The 15,881-nt window shown below is 45.0% G+C and overlaps 1 long non-coding RNA gene across 1 annotated transcript; it reads left to right on the top strand.

Moving 5' to 3' along the window:
• Positions 1-222: 222 nt before the first annotated feature.
• On the top strand, positions 223-11,306 carry LOC119388799 (uncharacterized). The gene is made up of 3 exons (XR_005182836.2): positions 223-301; positions 3,631-3,727; positions 11,052-11,306. It is a non-coding gene; the product is annotated as an uncharacterized LOC119388799 (long non-coding RNA).
• Positions 11,307-15,881: the final 4,575 nt, after the last annotated feature.

A 15,881-nucleotide genomic window follows, 5' to 3' on the forward strand; every position in this document is an offset into this window, starting at 1 on the left:
TGCTAATAGCGAGGTTAATGCGAATACCTATAATATCGAAACCGATGGCATAAGGCTATCTACAAGGTAGATAATGGTGAACATACAGGTGGCAAGACTGTCAACAAGGCAGCTGTAGGTCCTCGCGCAGCCTCGACCTTCCCTTCTTTCGGCGTCGACGCAAAGAGCCGCATTTACTTAAAGGCATTCAACTCCTCCCGATTCATTTATATAGCACGTTTGTGGAAAAGTATCCTCGGCAGGATTGAAAGACTGTGTTACTGAAGAGCCTTCTTGCTGTGATCAGTGAAGGATGGTGCAGGTAAAACAGTGAGCGATCATGAACGTATAGAAGAAAGGCGTGTATCCTGTACCTTCGGTATTTGTCTTGCGGTACAAGCACTTAAGAAACGACAAACACTTTTGATATCTATCTATGGTTGTATTAAAGGCGTCTTGGCTAATATATACGACGCGTGTTGGGAGGTGTTGCGCCAACCCAGCCGTTGTTAGATGTATCTGGCAAAAGCGATATTCGCTGTGTCACAACGGCGCTCACGTGGGGATAGTGCTGAATTCACTACCCATACGTGAGCGCAACCACTTAGCGCTGTTTATAAGTGATGTGGAGGCTAGGAGATACTCGTTTTTGGCGCTATCGTAGTTGGGTTCAATAAAAATTATCATGCAAGCACGGTGAGGTCACAAGCAGGAAGTGGCCGTCTGCGTACCACAAGAGCATTGGTTGGTAAGGAAATAGTTTTGATCAATAGGTGGTATGGAACGTCGTCAAACGGTGAAGCTAGGATGTCACTTCATTGGAAATTTTTACTAGTCTTGCCGGGTAATGTGGCTTCATGTTCTTGCGTGAACTAATACTCTGAGTTCGGCTCCAGTTACCTCTGTATGCATAGTTATCTAACGCGAACGTACCCTGCAGGACGCAAATATCATCGCCAACTCTACGAGTCTCTATAGATGTGCAGGTTACATTCCAAAAAGTTCGGCAGATCCCACTCATCCTGGGACTCGACGTAATGCGAAGCAGTAAGCGATTAGTGGCCTATAAAGAATTTTTTTATTGCTTTGTATCAAGCGTTGCGAGTTGGACCAACTTGTTTGTGCATGTTGAGTAGTTATGGGTATATCATTCGCAGGCCCATAGCGCGGAACTGTTTCGAAGCGGTGGGGGAAGAGGGGCGCGGAAGGGGAGCACTTCCTTAAGGCCTTGACTATTTGAAGTAAGCACCTATTTTGAGGACAGTACATATTTGAGGAAGCAACAACAAACACTCGCCCACACCCATGCTTCTAAAGCAAGAGTGTCGCAACTGTCCTTCTTGTTAAGGAAATTTGCGACGATTTACGGTTGTTTTTCACGCGTTTTTCACGGCGAGTAGAGTTCCGAATTTCTCATTACGGCATGTCTTCCTCTTGCGAATCGGTGAAGTAGCTACTACGTGTCAGTAAGGCAACACGCGCACCCGCGCAGCTCCACACTCCGTTGATGCTGTTGCGGATAATGACGATTAATTATGCCTGTGCGCTTTGTAAGTGGTGGACCTTTAAACCAACCACTAGTTACGCAACGCGTATGTTTTAACGCGTGGTACGATTCTACACTTTTGCCACGCAAAATTGCATGCCTTAAGGAGACTACTCGCACTGGATGACATTCGTATAGGTTTCTTTCTTTTTTTTTTCAAAACAGGTTGAAACCATAGTGCGCGATTCACAATAATTACAGGTAACCTGTCCATGCATTAAAGAAACAAAATAGCGGTGGCGTGGTTCTGCGGTAGTACACCTGCTTGCCACGCGGAAGTCCCGAGTTTGATTCCCGCTCGTAGCGATGATCTTTATTATTTATTTTTTGCATCTATTTCGAATTTTCGCACACAGACAACGCTGATTTTTCGGTCACAACCAACGACGCTGACGCCACAATTTTTGCTAAACAAGCCCTTTAACGCTATCGCGTTAATAAGAGTGCATTGTGAATAGAAGTTCCACCTGACTGTAGCCATGTGCTCCACCGCCCTGCCGATTTGATACTCAAGAGCACGAATAGCAGCAGTTGACATGGAGCTTTTTCGAAAAAACAAATAGTTGTTTTTTTAAAGCTTCATTTCCAGGTTTTATTAAAGGGGTCATGAAGCACTCCTTGGGCTTGTTGAAAAAACACAACCTGCGGAAAGCTGACACGGCTATGAACTGCTCTGCAAAATATTACAGTCGTGCGCGCCGCGTAAAGGCCACAAGCAGAGCGCGAAGATGCCGTTTCCTCAGGTGCCCTCTTTTCAAACAGAGGCCGGTTCTCACTGTCGTCGGTGGGCGGGGCGTCTGCACGTTGACGTCGCGGAGACATAGCATGCTTATTGGCCGATAGCCGGATGAGATGCGCTTCTTGCCACGGGGTGCCGCCACTTGCCCACGCCGCACTCCTCAGTTTGCTAACTTTACACGGTAGCCGCACTCGCGCGTGCGAATCACAGCGGGAGAGTTATCGCGTTTCATGACGCGCGCTGACCTAACTTCTTACCCCCGTGCCATCCCTCCCTGTCTAGGTTCCAGTGCGCTCGTCGGCACGAGAAAAGTGAGAAAGCGCTGAGAGCGTGCGCCAAACCCCCGTAACTCCGCTGATTCTTGACGGATTCGAGAAATTTTTCCGGCAATCGATTCGGGAGGCAGTAAACTCCGATACTAAGGTCATTAGATCATTACTTGGAAAAGTGGTTCATGACCCCTTTAAGAGTGAGTCGATGACAATTCAGTACCAACACCCCAAGCGTCACGCGCTTCCGATGCCTGCAACAGCGTTGAATTTCTGAAGGACGCGCCCACGTTAACTTGCAGCACTTTCTTGTATCGGAATATATATGTATGTACATAAAGCTCAAAGTGTGCGTGTAACCGGCTGCTCCCAAGCTGGCAACCTTGTAGGACGGTTCATATGACCTTGTATTGACGCTGCTTTCGGTAGCTAAGCGATCCTTATTAGAATGTATGCGCAAAACAAACCTGTTAGTTTGTGTGTGGCACGCCTTTCCTGCTTTGTAGTCAACAAAGTCATGCCTAAGGGCAACCTTCCGAACGAACAAAAAAAAATCGCAATTGTAATTTCATCACACATAGCAATGTGTGATGGAAATCCGGAAATCTTCCTGTTAGAAAAGGTCCGTGGTCTATCTCTAACTGTGAACTTTTATCTCACGGACCTGCGCCCTACTCAGCTGATTTGTGCGCTGGCCTAACAATGGCTTTAAGGTTGCTTTCAGGTGATGCGGTGGCTGCCTTTTAGTGTTGTCTTATATGTCAAGCAAGAAGTTTCTCTACGAGCCATTCTTACATTTTCATTTCCGTATTTTCTTATAGTAGAGTTGAAGCAGCTTGGCGTAATCCGTGATTTGATCTGAGCAGCACATGTATTACTCAGAGAGACAGCATTTTGGCTTGCTGTGTACGCAGTATTCGTTGTCGTCTACACTGAATCGGGCCAACTGTAACTGTTACGAATGATGTCTCTGAAATTGTGCCGTGAATCTGACATGACAAATTTTAGTTATGGAAAAGGAACGTTTTCATTGCTAAAGTAAACGGCAGGTGATTGGCACCCTGGTTCACTTGGTGATGCAAAACTTTTTTCTTTAGGTGTCTGTCGTTTCACTGACCAGGAATCTGTGCTTTTTCCTACACCTGTTGGTGGCTTCATGCTCCTGACAGTACGAATTGGCAGCACGTGTATTGGGTGAGTAATTTATAGTAACGAAAAACGGCATTGTTGTAAAGGGCTATTGTACTCTGTCTGCGAAACATCCAAGTCAACTGGTTTTAGGAACAATTCGAAAAAGTTTGTTAAGCATGACGTAGCAAACGTTAGGAAATTTTCGCTTCGTTGCGCAAAGGACAGATCCTTGGACTATTATATTTAAGTTTTTCTGATACCTACAGTGTCGCTGCCCTACAATTGTACTGTTAATCATGGATGAGATGTGGGAGGTCCACATAATATTCTCGCAAAAACGTAGCCGCAAACCTGGTTACACTGTGAGAAACGCGACAATGCGGAACTGCAAATATAGCCTGCGCGCGTATGTCTCAAGGATAGCGTACGACGTGCTAACGCCTATCTGTTTTGCATCGTAGGAGTCCCTAGAGAGAGAGGAGGAGGAGATATGGAATAATGAAGAAGGATGTAGGATCGGCTATATATGTTTAGATGCCGGGATATGTTTGCGCCACTCTAACGGCAGTTAGTTGCCTATAGTATACTAGAGATGCAAAAATTTGCAAAAATCAGGCACCGCTGTTGCAGCACCAGCCATATACGGTAATAAACTTTGACAGTTTACGTAGAATAAAGATCTTCAAGGTTCAATATTCTGATAATAAATAAGGTTGGGGTTTTACATCCCAAAACATGATATGATTATGAGGGACGCCGTAGTGGAGGGCTCCGCATATTTCGACCACATGGGGTTCTGTAAGCTGCACCTAAATCTAAGTACGCTGGCCCCTAACAATTTCGCCTCTACCTAAAAATGAGGCCTTCGCGGCTGGAATTCGATCCCGCAATCTTCGGGCCAACATTCCAGCACCATAACCACTAGAGCACCGTGGCGGTAACTTTTAATCAGCGCAAGGTTTTAAAAAAAATACTGAATTGTGCTGATATGTCATTTTCCCGTTTTTAATTTTGCCTGAGTGACTGTTCTTCCTTCTCATAAATGTTAGGCTGCGTTCATACATGCGCTCGAAGTGGCAGAAGCGTTAAAACTCACAGGAAATCCATTTGCTACGCCGCTATATGCAGGCGGAAAACCAGGCAGCGAGCCCGATCTGCCTCCGACCGATTTCTTCGTCAGGGCAAAAGCGGAACGTCCTTCTAATTTACCTTAAACTGCACTTTAGCTGGACTAGCATATATATCCGGCTTGGCAATTGAAAAAATGTGGCCAAAGTGTGAACGTTTTCAAACACATTGAACGCATCTTACCTATTGAGCTTTCGCTGTAACTAAAATGTTTATTCACATGCGTACAATGAATGAGCCAGCGACAAAGGGAATGAAAGATAGATGCTGTGTTTCGGCGTGGATGGGAGGTTGGGAGAAAGAACACGGACTTCACGTTGCCCCCGTGAGGCTACTGCTTGTAATTCATGTCATCGAAGTTCTCACCCGCCACTTCAGGCCTGGCTCGATAACGTTGAGAAAACGACCACTGCGAATATTCCAAAGTGATAGCCGAGATTTTACTTGGAGCCGAACAAACACTTTATATGGCAAGCTTACCGACAAGTGGTATAAATCGTTGTATAGGAGGTTACGCCATACCTAAATGAACCACATTTCTGGCTTGTCCAAGTTGATTTGTAAGCATTTGATGGTAAAGAGCTCTTCTTGTGCCCGTTGCTGAAATATATACATCGCATATGTTTTTCATTCACTTCACGCAAAGCTCTAAACGCCCCTTTATTATGAACAAATGCCATGGGTTTCGTGATCATGCATAAGCCCATCCTTCCGCAGATTGCTCAAGCCTACCAAAAAAAAAAAAATCTGGTTATTTGTACCGTCGTTCAGCATCCAAACAATAGGCGGAGGCGTGAAGACAAATGCGCAGTTGAGAGCTTTTTGCAGCTTGGGCTGGTCTGGGAATATATTGTCAGAGAACGCATATTGTTCAGCCAGGTGGCAGCATGTTTTGCAACTTATTCTGCGGCGAGGAATGCTTCACTAATATCGCACTGGTCGTTACTATAGAATGAAAATAGAATCGGTCTACTGCCATTGCCAGTCTACCGTCTACCGGTCTACCGTCCACCTCCGAATGCCTAAAAAAATCCGACCACAAAGTTTATTAGAATCAAAGGATCACGATATTATATCCGTACTTTATCTTTCTCTGTGTTATCACGCGCAGTGGCTTTATGTGGAACTTCTCGCAAGAAGCAACAGGTGCTGTAAACACGTCAGTAAGGACTGGACCATCGGAATATGCAGGATGTATTTTTAAACGAATTCCGAGCAAGCTGATTGATCATCGCAAGGCAAAAACAGTGCGCACTTCACAGGGGCACAGAAAGGGCACGTCAAAACAAACGCCGGCGAACAATTGTGAGCACCTGTGCGTAGTCTTCCCTTTCTGTGTTCTTATGAAGTGCTTGCTGTTTTTGCCTTGTCTTTTTCGACAAGGCAGATTTCTTAAATAAGGAAAGCTATTACATTAAGGCACCTGTCGTCTTCACGGACAAACTATACTTCAAGGCGGAAATAGTTCGCCGCCGCTAAAGTAATATTAGAACGACTAATAGACGAAAACTTTTAAGTGAACTGCTCAATTAGCAACTTGAATTATTAAGAGTTTATTAACCGAATTACAACTAAAAAGCTGTAAGGCGTCAAAATCTGTGAAATTCATATATTTTACAAAGCCAGAAGATTGCACGATATTTGAGATAATAAAAATTTACCGTCCCTTTAGCTAACGCTGAAGAGAGCACAGGCGAAAGCCTATGCTCTCACCAGGGCTGGGCAAAGATACTTTGGAATTGTATCGCGATACGATACAAGATGCCCAGGCAAGACGTATTTGAGATACAGATACAAGATACTACAAAACTGATTGTATCCGATACGATACATTCCAATTGTATCTTAAGATACTTCGATACATTGGCAAATTTGTTATTATCTATCCATATAATGTAGCACTAAAGGCCCATACACAAATATTTTGACTTGTAAATTTATGAACAGCGAGCAATATTGTTTCATTTGAATGAAATATGTGTTGGTATCTCAAAAGTTTTGTACTTCTATCTCAAGCTATATCAGTTTTATTCCGAGACAACTTACTGGTGTTTCTTTACAGCGTCTTAGCATGATACGAGTAGCTACTTAACATGATAGCTCTTTATACACTTCGCTGATAGAGGTTTCGTTTGTCGCTTTTGTAATTGATGGAAGTCGCTTCTCTGCTTGCCGACCAGCTAGCGGGTTGCCATCTACTTAAAAGAACGTCAATAAGAAGCCTCCGCACGATGGTGCAAATACCGCTGTGGAGTTGTACCTTGCCCGTAAACGTATTACGGTTTTCTCCATAGCGGGTCACCGGACAGGTGTACGTCACCAAGAACATGAGGAGCCCAATGCTTTCAGACGTATTGTACAGTTGTACGACGCGCCGTAGGACGCCGCCACTGTTCACACAAGTGGCACTAATAGCTCCGATTATCTGGTGATTAGTAACAGTATACAAAATAATTTAGGGAAGCTTAAACAAAGAAAACAAATATATCTAAGTAAAATAGAAAAGCGGTTCCTTATCAAACACGGAGAATAAGTATAGAAATAGCTAATAATATAATTAAGAGCTAATAATATGATTAAGAATAATTGTTGGGGTTTTTAAGTCACAAAACCGCGATATGATTATGAGAAACGTTGTAATGGAGGGCTCCGGAAAGCATCTGGTGTTCTAATACCTAAATATAAGCACACGGGCCTCTAGCACTTTCCCTCCATCGAAATGCGGCCGCCGCGAGCTTCGGGTCAGCAGTCAAGCACCATAACCACTAAACAACCGCGGCGGGGTACCCCGAATAGCTATGACAATTAGGCGCTTAAGGTAAGAACACATAAAATTCAGTGCCTGTGGAAAATAGCGTGAAAGGGCTCATCGGGACGCTCATGAGAAAAACGGAGCATTTGGTTTCTCGAATCTGGCTCCTAATAGTTTAGGTTATTATAATAAAAACTCCGTTTCACTATTTTACTTAGCAGTAAACAGAATTTGTTGCTGTATACTCTAGGCACGCCCGACTAATTATATATTTTCTTAACATATATTGTTCTCAACATCGCCTTTACATAACACTAAATAAGTGAAATATAAGTATGTAAAAAGTAACACAAATGACGCAGACAGTCGAAAAGTAAGAATAAAGCAAAGAGCTTACCTTGGCAGCACGTTAAAGACATATTGCAGCAAGCAGATCAAAATAAAACTATATAGAGACATAGGTAATGTACGGGATGAAAAAAGACAACTAAGAAAAAACTTGTGCTTACAATCAAACTATGATTTTAAAAACTCTATGAATAAAAAAGAGACGTACGCCATGACTTCGGTTAGGTGGATGCCTGTCCTGTTAGATCCAGCATCGGTGCCGGTGCACGGTGCTATAGCTATTAGTTATTTGTATATAAGCCAGTCTTATTGCATGTAAGCCAAACTTACATCCGTGAAATTCCTCAAATCACCGGTGTGTGAATGCCACGATACGCAAAACAACCTGCCATTATTCCATCATTCAGACTTCGTAACGACGCACTACGCAAGAGAAACATTGATAACGACACTACAGCGGCATCAGGATGTGTGCGAAGGACGCCGCACGCATTGGAGTACGCGGCACAGGAAGGGCTAAGTGCGAAGTGCAATCGCATTGACAAAATTAAAAAAAAGAAAAAAAAAAAGCAAGAAAAGAAAATGTCGGCTAGGCATCGACGTTCACGCGCTTGTCTTTGAGACGACTCGATCGCCACCACGTGACTCTGCTCCACCAATAGGGACGCTCAGAGCTCTTCACCTATCCTCGCTGGAATACTCTGGCGTGAAGATAAAATAATATGTCACTGCCTTTAGTTTTATTTTCGTGACAGTGGCAACAGTACTAGCTCGAGAAGCGAGAGGAGTTCAGTCAACGTTTATTGTTTCGCGCAGAGGTGGTGTGATCGCAGTATCTTGTACCTTAAGATACACGATACATTCTTCAATGTATCGGAAATACAGATACTGATACACGTCTTGCGAGACGTATCGCGATACAGATACAAGATACTCAAAGAGTATCTAAGATAGTATCTAAGATACATGTATCTTCGATACTGCCCAGCACTGGCTCTCACGATACATTCATTAGTTTACTTTGAAATCCTTGGTCGATTCTATTAGACTAGACCTCACAGAAAGATAAGCAGGATACCTCATACGGACATAATAAACGGTCCGCTGGTTTATTTCAGTGTACCTGCCGTTTTTTTAAATAACATTCTGGTGCAACGTGATTTAATTTAAATTTCTTCACTTCGTCACGGGAAGTTCCGATCTGACGTAACGCTCACAGCGACCGCTCTTGCCTTGCTACAATGCACCTGTGCGCGCGATGAGCTTGATTTCAATATCGGGGCCTTGAATCGGTAATTAATATATCTAATTATGTGTGCTTTTATGATTTCTAAAAATGAGGACACCAGTTATGTTACGGCCTACAACCTTCCCGTATAACTACTGTCCTGAAATTAGTTATTGAGAGGTTAATTAACATGGTTTTATTAATAGTTCATTTCAGTTGTACTTTAGCAGCGGCAAGGTATTTCAGCCGAGATGTTGAGTTCGTATGCGAAGACGACAGATGCGTTACTGTTATAGCATTTTTATAAAAATTCTGTGTTGCCTAAAAAGCTCACTATAAAAACAAAACGAGCACGGGCTTCTCTGTAGGTGCTTCGAAATGCTTATGGGGCTTCATAGCAGAGTAAATGCATAAATAATCGAGCAGCTGTCGTTCACTACTGGGTGAAAGTTTGGTGAAAGGTGCGTTCAGTGAGTTTAGACCTTGCAGAATTATAAGTTGTAATCCCTAGAGTATTCCACCCATGAAGGTGCGATATGGCAAACGTATACGCTTGAGACCGCATGTTCCCGTTGCTGTCTCAAGCGTGCAATGGAGCGTAAGGAGTGCAGGGTGTGCGCGATTAGTTCTTTTTGGAACGCAATCACATATGCACTAAATACTTCCAGATGCGAATGGAATCGGGCATCAGATATTTTGTAAATAGTGGGCGAGTAACGTAGACAATTATTCTTGCCATTAATATAAGCAAATCTAACTTCGTAGGATTCTCTATGTATACTCAATTCCTGCCACGCATTACAGTGCATATTATAAACAATTGTTTAAGGATAGTCTGAAACGAGCATTACAAGGCAATTAACTGAGCAGATCTAGAACGTCTCAAAAAGTATTTTATGCTTGATACTAACGATTCCAGTTGTGAATCAATTTCAGTAATGACTGTTAAGTTGGAAGACAGTATCCCACAACAGAATGTTTAATTTATTGTTATCGAATGTTGGCATTCACCTGAAGGCCGCTAACACTTCCTGACAGTATACTGTCACGGTATCGTGACCTGGACAAAGGCAGCAGTCAGCTCGTTGAAGACTAAACTTGTTATTTAGGCGAACCTGTGCCCGATAAACGAGAAATGAAACTACAAGCGATACACTCTTACACTGATAGCGGCGAACAGAACGTCGGCCGTCGATAATCTGAACCGCGGCATGGCGCGTCGGCATTTATACATGTGGCATCGAACATTCCAGTCTTATCGCTGGTGGCCGCGTTAGTTCGAGAATAAACTCAGATGAGTGCGCTCAAACCTAACTGATAATCCTAAAATGATCTCGAATGTTCCTAAAAATTCTGGCGCGGTTTGCGCAAGGCAGCAGCTACACGTGCAATGGGCCGGTAACATAAAACAGAAAGAAAGGACCGTGTGTGTGGCATTGCCCCCCTCAGAAAAGGCTTCGTTCCGATGCTTGTAACAGAGCATAGAAGAAGAGAAAAAGTGAATACACAAAGGAAATACAATAATAAAGCAAGAAAGTACAATAAGCAATTAGTACAAACTGAAAAGTACAGTGATAAAGCAAAAGGTATAGTCATTAGGTTCACTAACGCGCATAAAACGCTTAAAGCGCACAGCATGGAAAACTTGAGGTCGCGCACGGCGCCGTTGAGAGTTCGTAATGCCGTCGGGGATAACCTCGTAGTCTAGAGCGCCGAGACGAAAAAGCACCTTGTATGGCCCGAAGTATCGCCGAAGAAGTTCCTCGCTAAGTTACCGTCGGCGTATGGGCGTCCAGTAGTGATGCACACTTACGATAGCTTAGTCACTATCGAACTATCGATGGTAAAAATACTATCGATGGCGCTATCGATAGTAAGAAATTTGATCGCACTATCGATAGTATAAATTCAACAGCACGAACTCATTGCAGAATGAACTTCGTTCCCTGGGCGCGTGGTACATGGTGAAACCGGAGGAACAAGCTGAAGGGCAAGAAAGTTGACATGCTTTGCGTTCTTCACCACAGTGCTTTGCCGACACATCATCATAAAGTCAAAGTGTTCATTTGTAGCGGAAAGGAAGGCTTTACATGTGGTGGAACTGCGCGGCTTCAAATTTATATTGCATTTTATGGATTAAAAAAAAAACATATTTTTTAATTGTAAGGTGTAACTGGTTGTTTTTGGATGTGAATTTATTGATGGGCATATTCCGCCATTTTCACTGCAGAAATAATTTATGTCTTTCGCCAAAAATTGCTAATAAATTAAGCGAAGCTGATAGGAGACTGTCGCAAATATTTTGGCCATATAGCCGGCCAGCAACGGCATCATTATTCACACCACTATCAACAGTATTGTCACGTAGTTGTGACGGTGAAGAATGCTGGAGCAAGACTGAGAAATACGGAGCTCTTTATTTGGGCAGACTTGTGCCCAGAAAATCAAAACTCAAAATACAAGCGATACACGCTGCGCACTGATAGCGGCGACAACGGTCATCGACCGTCGAATAACCTGATCGTCGGTGGAATGCGTCGTCTTTTATACATCAGTCATCGAACCTTCCAGCGTTATCACTGGTGCTCGCGTAAGCTCTGGAATAAACTTGACTATTCACGCCCGGTGCGTAATCTTAACAGAGTGATCTCAAACAATCGCGAAGCTTCTCAAACATTACAGTCTTTCTGGGTGAAACCCTGATACATCAAAACAAAGCAATAAACACGCGTGGCTGTAATGTCGCCAGTAATAACAACGATGGTGCTACCGATTGCACTATCGATAGTTTGTAGATAGTAGTACTATGGATAGTTTGTTTACACTATCGATAGTTTCAAGAAAACTATCGATACTATCGATAGTCAATTTACCGATAGTTCTGCATCACTAGCGTCCAGACCCACACGCGGGAACCGGGCGGGTATTCCATGTGGCGTCGTCGAAGATTGTAGTGACGGCTGTCGACCCGCTGCTGGTTCTTGATGTGCAGGCGGGCCAGCTGTCGAGCCTCTTCGGCGCGTTGCAAATACGCGGCAACGTTGCGATTGTCTTCATCGGTGGCAGTTGGCAGCATTGCGTCGAGCGTCGTTGCTGGGCTCCTTCCGTAGACCAACTTGTAAGGCGTCATCTGCGTCGTTTCTTCTACAGCCGTATGAGAAGGTCACATACGAAAGGGTGGCGTCCCAAGCCTTGCGCTCTACGTCGACGTACATGGCCAGCATGTCGGTAATGGTCTTATTCAGGCGCTCGGTAAGGCCATTTGCCTTAGGGTGGTAGGCGGTGGCCCGGCGGTGGCTTGTCTGGATGTGTCTCAAGATGGTCTTGGTTAGGTCCGCGGTAAAGACCGCACCTCTGTCAGTGTTGAGGACCTCAGAGGCGCCGTGACGCAGGACGATGTTCTCAACGTAGAACTTGGCTACCTCGGCGACACTGCCTTTGGGCAGGCCCTTGTCTCGGCGTGGCGGGTGAGCTAGCTACGACGATCCATTTATTTCCGGAAGTCAACGTTGGGAACGACCGCAGTAGGTCCATTCCGATTTCCTGGTATGGTCAGCGAAGAGGTTCGATCGGCTGAAGAAAGCTTGCTGCTCTTGTCGGCGGTATCTTGCGTCACTGATAGCTTCGGCATGACCTTACGTAGCGAGCGGCGTCGGCGGCAAGGGGCGGCCGCTGATACTTTTCTTGGAATCTCGTGAGCGTGCCGGAAACGGCGAGGTGTCCAGCCGTCGGATCGTCGTGTAGGGTCTGGAGGACTTCTGGTCGTAATGCTGGGGGCACCACGAGAAGGTAGCTGGCTCGAACTGGCGAGATGTTCTTCAGAAGAATGCCGTTTCGCAAAAGAAAAGACGCCCAGTGCTCGCTTGAATACCTTCAGAACAACGGCGGTCGGGCCTTCGAGGTATTCCACAAGGCCCCTGAGTTCTGGGTCGGCTCGCTGTCGTTCAGCGAAGTCGTCGGCGCTTATGTTTCCCAAAAGCATTCGTCATCCTGGTCGTCCTGCGGCGGTGGGTCTACTGGGGTACGAGACAGGCAGTCGGCGTCGAAGTTTTTTCTTCCGGACTTGTAAACGACGGTAATGTCAAATTCTCGAAGTTTTAGGCTCCTCCACGCGAGGTGGCCTGAAGGGTCTTTCAAGTTAGCTAGCCAACACAATTCGTGGGCGTCGCTCACAACCTTGACGGGCCTGCCGTAGAGGTAGGGTGAAACTTGGATGTAGCTCAGATGGTGGTGAGGCACTCCTTTTCTGTTGTGGAATAGTTGGTTGCCACCTTGGATAGAGACCGGCTAGAACAATTTATTACCCTTTCCAGTCCGTCAGACATCTGCACAAGGACGGCGCCGAGTCCTACGTTGGTTGCATCGGTGTGGATTTCCGTGTCGGCGTGTTCGTCGAAATGCGCGAGTATCGGAGGCGTACGCAGGCGTTGTTTCAGTTCTTCAAATGACGCCTGCGTGACTGCGACGCGTGCGAGTTGTGACTTCCTCGTCAGTCGACTTTACCTTGCTTAGAAGGATGGCGTTGGTCCTGTTTTGCTGGAAGTTCATTCCAAGCGCCTTGATGTTGGGAAGCGGAGATATTGACTGCCCTTCTAGGTGGATGCGTATTGTAGGTGAATCTAATTTCGGCTTTTTGCCGGGAATTACAGCTAGCAGTTCCAATTTCTGAGGAGCAGAGGCCAGTCGCACGCCTTTGCATAGTTTTTGACTTCGTCGGTCCCGGCTTGTTGCCTGTCCTCGATCCCCCCATGGAGCCCATAGAAAAACAGACGGAAATGTTGTCTGCGTAAAGAACGTGCCCCTGGGATCTCGTTTAGCAAGGGGGGAGAGGACAATTGAATGATTGCAATATTTAGAAGCAGAGGAGACGCGACCACCCCTGCGGATTTCCTCGACCTCCAATCAAGAAAACGGCTGTTGCCTGATCTCGTATTATCATGACAGCCTTGCCGTCCTTCAAGAAGTCTTTTATATGGTTGTACGTCCTGGCCTTACCGTCCAGTGCGTTGAGATTGGAAATTATGATGGTATGTTTTACATTCTCAAACGGCCCTTTCATATCTAATGCAAAGATAGCCGTGCGTGAGGTACGTGTGGCGGGTGTCATTACCTCCTCTTTCATTTGCAGCAGTACGTCTTAGGAGGAGAGATGCGGGTCAAATTCGACCATCAAGTAGAACAGTTTGTGTTCTTTTACCAGGTAAGCGTGTAATCTGTCCAATATGACGTGTTCTAGCAATTTTCTTACTCAGGAAGAGAAATGGTGCGCAAGGTTTTGATGTGGGGTTTTCCAAGCTGCTGTATGAATCTGGCCTCTGTGGTCTTCAATTATTGAGGAACCTTGCTGGATTTCAAGACGTTGCTGAGATGCTGTGTAAGTTACAACATCGACAGGTCGTCGAGATTTGCCGGGATCTTATTTGAAATTTGATCTGCTGCCGGGGCCGTGCGCTCGTGGAGCTTCTGTACGGCTCTGGTGACCTCATACAGTTATACATCCTGATACAACCCTGCGTTAGGCTGGCCCGAATACAATGGAAGGGGTTCCGCAGGTTGCTCCGGCAGATACCTACGTTTCTGAGCCATGAAATGCCACGACACAACAGGAGACAACAACAAAAAAATCATGGCAGCTTTGCACTTGTGTTGCCAAGCCTGAAGGAAGAGCGCAGCTGGGCGATCTTTGTTTCATTGTAAGTTTTCTTTCATTTATTTCTTTATTTTTATCTCTGTTCCGTGTATCTCTTTTCTGTATCTGTTTGTTTCTACTTCTTTCTTTCTCTCTATCTTTGCTTCGTTCCGCCTCTTTCTTTGTTTCTCTTTATCTCTGTCTTTCTTTGTCCTTTCCGTGTCTGTTTCTTTCTATGTCTTTCTCTGCCTTTCTGTCTTTTCATGTCTTTATTCCCTTTGTTTCTCTTTGTTTTTTCTTCCTTTCTACCGATTTCTTACCGTATCTCTCTTTTTTTTCTCTCTATTTTCTCTTTCTTTCTTGCTCTCTCTTTCACGTGTTTCATGTGCTCCACTTCGCCGAACGGAGTTTTTGTTTAACGCTCGCAGCTGCTGTACTCGGTAGTAGTACTTGTGCTATTCGTGTGGCCCTTGCCCAAGTATAGAGTTTTCTGCAACACAACACACACTACGGCGAGCTACAACAGCTTCGCTGTTTTAATCATAGTGTCAGTGCAGCGCTTCACACAAACACACTTCCCAATATAATTGATGGTGAAGTATGCGTCGTTATCTGCTGAAGCAACATTGTTGTCTCGCGCGGCACCCAGCATAGCATGGACCTTCGACAAACTCCTATCTACAAAACGAGAGCGCGCACATTCATAGACGTGAGTGCGCAGTAATAGTTTCCCTGCTTATAAATCACAACCTATCCCCGGCTCTCTTCAATGTTCGACTAAACAGCGCTTATCAATTCGTCAGCGGCTTGTTTTCATGCAACGGCCACCAAAAACATTAGAGCCCTTCCAACTGTTTGTGACGAGGGAGAATCAGCGAAGTTGTTCGGTGTGTACTTTTCGGAACTCCAATACCTTGTTAAGACATTTATTGAGCGCTGACGTAATTATCTACCCATAACTAAATCAAGGGCTAAATTCATGGATCCAGAGGGCCAGCGTCGTCTCCGAGCAATGCGCGGTAGCGACAGACCCACTAGATAGCGCTGGAGAGTATGCCCCACTATAGCTTTCCTCTTCGCTACAGCCTGCATTCTGAAATTAAAGAGACATCAATCAGACAGTCAGTCGGCT

Source organism: Rhipicephalus sanguineus, chromosome 4, assembly GCF_013339695.2.
Source record: "Rhipicephalus sanguineus isolate Rsan-2018 chromosome 4, BIME_Rsan_1.4, whole genome shotgun sequence".
Taxonomy (NCBI): Eukaryota; Metazoa; Arthropoda; class Arachnida; order Ixodida; family Ixodidae; genus Rhipicephalus; species Rhipicephalus sanguineus.